The sequence below is a fragment of the Ursus maritimus genome, unplaced genomic scaffold, assembly GCF_017311325.1.
Source record: "Ursus maritimus isolate PB19 unplaced genomic scaffold, ASM1731132v1 scaffold_5, whole genome shotgun sequence".
NCBI lineage: Eukaryota > Metazoa > Chordata > Mammalia > Carnivora > Ursidae > Ursus > Ursus maritimus.
The window spans coordinates 45,641,720-45,646,220 of NW_024426663.1; positions in this window are offsets into that span (position 1 = coordinate 45,641,720).

Genomic DNA, 4,501 nt, shown 5'->3' on the forward strand with positions numbered 1-4,501 from the left:
GCAAAAAAGACTTTGGAGAGATGAGTAAATTAAGGACCTTGAGAGGAAGAAATTATCCCAGATTATCTGGGTAACCTTAAATGTAACCACAAAGGCATTTATAAGAGGGCAGCAAGACGGTCAAAGGAGCAAGCAGGAGATGTTGTGGACTGAAGCAGGAGGTTGGAGTGCTGTACGGAAGGAATGCAGCTAGAAAACGCAGGAAAATGGATTCTCCTTTCCAACCTACAGAAGAAACCAGCTCTGTCCACACCTTGACTTTAACCCAGTGAAATTGATTTCAGACTTCTGGCTTCTAAAACTCTAAGGGAATAAATTTGTATTGTTTTAAATAACTAAATTTGTGTAATTTGTTATAGCAGCCAGCCGTAGGAAATAATATATTCCTTCCCTAGGCTTTTCCTCAAACTTTCAAATGGCTAGATCTTACACTCATTCATTCTTAGCAGGGCTCCAGTCTTTTGGGAACCAGATCATGGGTATTGAAGCCTCCCAGAACTGGTTCTAGTCTCAGCTCAGCCATTGTCTGCTTAAGTAGCCTTGGGTCAGTTATTTACCCTCACTCTCCTTGTCTGTAAAGTAGGTCAGTTGTAAGGTTTAGAGGCAGTGTGGTAAGGAACATAACATGGCCATGACACATAACTGGCCCTCACACATGAAATAGGGATACACTCTCACCTTCATAATTCTTTCTTCTCAGAGAACATGGGTCTCTTTGTGGGAGGGGAAGGGACCCTAGCTCTGGTTCCTGAATCTGAGCTACTTCTGTGGTACTAGGAGCTCTGACAGCTGGACATGTCCAGAAAGAAACTTCCAATGAAAAGGTTATTTGTGAAACACAATAAAAGAAGGTAGACTGAGTGTCACCTGAAGAACTGACTTAAAATAAGCTCCATGTCCAGGAACATGTCACCTGTCAGAAAAACAAGTACCATATAAGGAGTTGCATTAACCAGACATGGCAGGCAGGCACCCAACACACCTTTTCCGCCATGTGACTCATCACCAGGAGGGAGCTCAACCAGAAACAAGGGCAGATTGTTCTGTTCTACCTAGCCTAAGGCTTCAGGAAGGAGAGTACCCCCCCCTTTTTTTTACCCCTCCCCATTTCTCCATGGACAAACTAGCTAATCTCTCCTAAAGCCAGCCAGACTTTTCCTTCTACCTTCAAAATGCAACTTCCCCATCGGCCTGTTGTTTGTTTGGAAAATCTAATGCTACAATCTAGAATCTTGGAGTTGGGGATGTCCTTGGAGTCCATAGACTTACATAATATTATACATAAGTAAATAGTTCCCTGTTATGTGACTTGTCAAAAGTTAAATAGACGGGCAGTGACAGATCAAGGGCTAGCTCTGAGCTCTGCTAAATCCTGCCTTTTGCTCATGCCCTGCAGCATGTGAGCAGTGAGGTTGGACCCTTTAGGCATCAATGCTAAAATGCAGTGGTATTTAGTTGATCAGATTAACCAGCTTTCTCCTCGCAGAGAGCAGACCCAAAGAGATGAATCTGATTTTTGAAGCTAAGGATGAGTTTGAGAGAGGTGTAAGCTTCAAGGCACTGTGCCAAAGCCAGCTTCTCCACTTTCCCCAAGTCTTGCCCTGAGCTTGTTGGGTGGTTAAACTTCTTTTGTCCTTATTCTCAGGCCATTTTTCTATTCTAGTCATTAGCAAACCAGTTGTATTCTAGAGCTTCAAAGGCAACAGGCATAGATTCTAGACTTTCCAAAATTTTCAGAAGAAGAAACCTTTGGGCGCCTGGGTAGTGCAGTCGTTAAGCGTCTGCCTTCAGCTCAGGGCGTGATCCTGGCCTTCCGGATCGAGTCTCACATTGGGCCCCTCGGCTAGGAGCCTGCTTCTTCCTCTCCCTCTCCCCTGCTGTGTTCCCTCTCTCGCTGACTGTCTCTCTGTCACATAAATAAATAAAATCTTTAAAAAAAAAGAAGAAGAAGAAAACTTTTCAGATACCATTAGTCTCACTGACTTTATGCTCACAAAGGAGCAAATTGAGCCCCCAAAGAGGTTAAGTGACTTGTCTGTAGCAGTACTGTCCAGTAGAACTTTCAGCAATGTTAGAAACATTCTCTTTACTCTGTCCAGTATGGAAACCCCTAGCCTCATGTGGCTATTGAGCACTTAAATGTGGCTAGTACTACTGAGGAAGAAAAATTTTAATTTTATCTAATTTTAATTAATTTAGATCTAAATAGTCACATGTGGCCAATAGCTACCATATTAGAAAACATAGGTCACAGAACTGGTATGCAACACAAGATCGCTTTGATTTTAAATTCTTTTCTTTTTTCATTATCCCCATACAGAACTCTAGGTGGAGGTAAACCTTTTCTGTGGAGCAGGAAACTCATAATGCCATGTCCCTGGACAAAGCTTCCAAGTGAGCAGTAGTGGCTGCAGGTGGGATGTCACTAGTGAGAAAAAAGATATATCTTCTATTATTAGAATATATGGACTTCCCCAGGTGGGAGGGGAATAGAGAAGTTCTTTCTTCCTTCCTTCCTTCCTTTCTTTCTTTCTTTCTTTCTTTCTTTCTTTCTTTCTTTCTTTCTTTCTTTCTTTCTTTCTTCAAGGAAATATTGAGTGTCTACTATATGTCAGGTGAGTGCTAGCCACTGGGGACTACAATGATTACTTGACGTGTCCTCTGATTAAGTTTCCTAAAGATGAATGAGAAGAAGTGCCACATGAGTTCAGAGGCGAGAGAACCATTTGTTGCTGGTGAAAGTCCCCAGCTTCCTTTGGTAAATACTCCATGTCATGTTACTGGAACACCTGCCTGTACAACCTCACTGGGTCAGTACTGATGAAGCCTGTGCTCTTAGGTAAACAGTGTATTTTCTTCTAGATCTAGACTGGTTTATTTCCATAAATTCATCCTAGGAGGATGTAGTAAAATCATGGTTGGGAGGATGATCACATGGGCTTTTAGATTTTAGTTTAGTTTAGGATTAGTTAGGTCCAAGCTCTACAGAGAATAAGCCACAGTATTACTCTGACATATGTATAATATAAACTTGCTCCATCCTTTCTTGTGTGACAATAAGTTCTCTATAGACTATTTTGAGGACAATTATTATTTACAAGTTCTTATTAAGGACTCTTAACATGCCTCTGTGTGTGTGTGTGTGTGTGTGTGTGTGTGTGTATGCACACGTGCATTAGGGGAGTGATGATGGTTAAGACATAGTTTTTTTTAATGCTCATAAAATTTAAATATAGTCCGAAAGAGAGATAGGTATACAAATAACTAAAATTCACAGAAAAGTGGCATAAAAGGTAGCCATGCCAGTCAGGAGGAGGAAGTAGTCACTCCTGCTGGATAGATTCAGGAGAAAAAAATTGTTACTGACAAAGTAGACTTGGAAGTGGCCCTTGAAATAGTGTCAGAGGAAGATGGAGAAGAGCATTTCAGATGAAGAAAATGGGAGAAGCAAAGAATCAGAGGTGGGAGAATCCAGAGAGGGAATGAGAAATAAAGATGGGAAGTTACACTATTTAATTAGAACAAGAAAACTTCAGATAGGGCAGTAATAGCCGGTGAGAAAGGGAACCTGGGGCCTGACTGTCAGGCTAAAGAGTATGGACTTTACCGTAGTCAGTGGGGAGCCATTGAAAGTTTTTGAGCTTTGGAGTCATACAGTGAAGCTGAGTTCATGTTGATTAATCCAGTGACAGAAGGATGAATTATGGTGGGGAGAAGCTGTTGCTGGGAGTCCATTCAGTGGTGATTTCTTTAGTCCAGGGAATAGGTGGTACGGGTCTGAACAGGAGCAATGGCAGAGGTAAATGGGTAGCTCTTTATCTGACTGAATGAAGGTAGAGGATGAGAGTTAGAAATGATGCTGAGATTCTTTTTTTTTTTAAAGATTTTATTTATTTATTCGACAGGATAGAGACAGCCAGCTAGAGAGGGAACACAAGCAGGGGGAGTGGGAGAGGAAGAAGCAGGCTCATACCGGAGGAGCCTGATGTGGGGCTCGATCCCATAACGCTGGGATCACGCCCTGAGCCGAAGGCAGACGCTTAACCACTGTGCCACCCAGGTGCCCCATGCTGAGATTCTAAGCCTAAATGACCAAAGAGATAGAGATAGCATGAAGAGAAATAAGGAAGTGAAGAGAAAAGCTGGTTTAGGGGAAAAGTTGACCACTCTGATGGAAATGCCCAGCACAACAACATGAGACATTGATGTCAGCCACTAGGGAGTAGTGGGATGGAAATGTAGCTCTCAGAGCTAAAGAGGAAGTTGTTCATGACCAAAGAAGTTCCCGAGAAGAGTGGGAGCCGAGAGTAAATCTTAAGAAATGGTGAAGGACACAGATGAAGGGGAGGAGTTTCAGGGGAAGAACAGAAGAACAAAACACCTCAGAGCTAAGGGAGAAGTGATACAGAATGGGCTAGTCAATAAGTCTATATATTCAGCTCCTGTTGCTAGATCTTCTTTGATGAACAAGAAACATATGTTCCTTACCCTCATGGAGCTC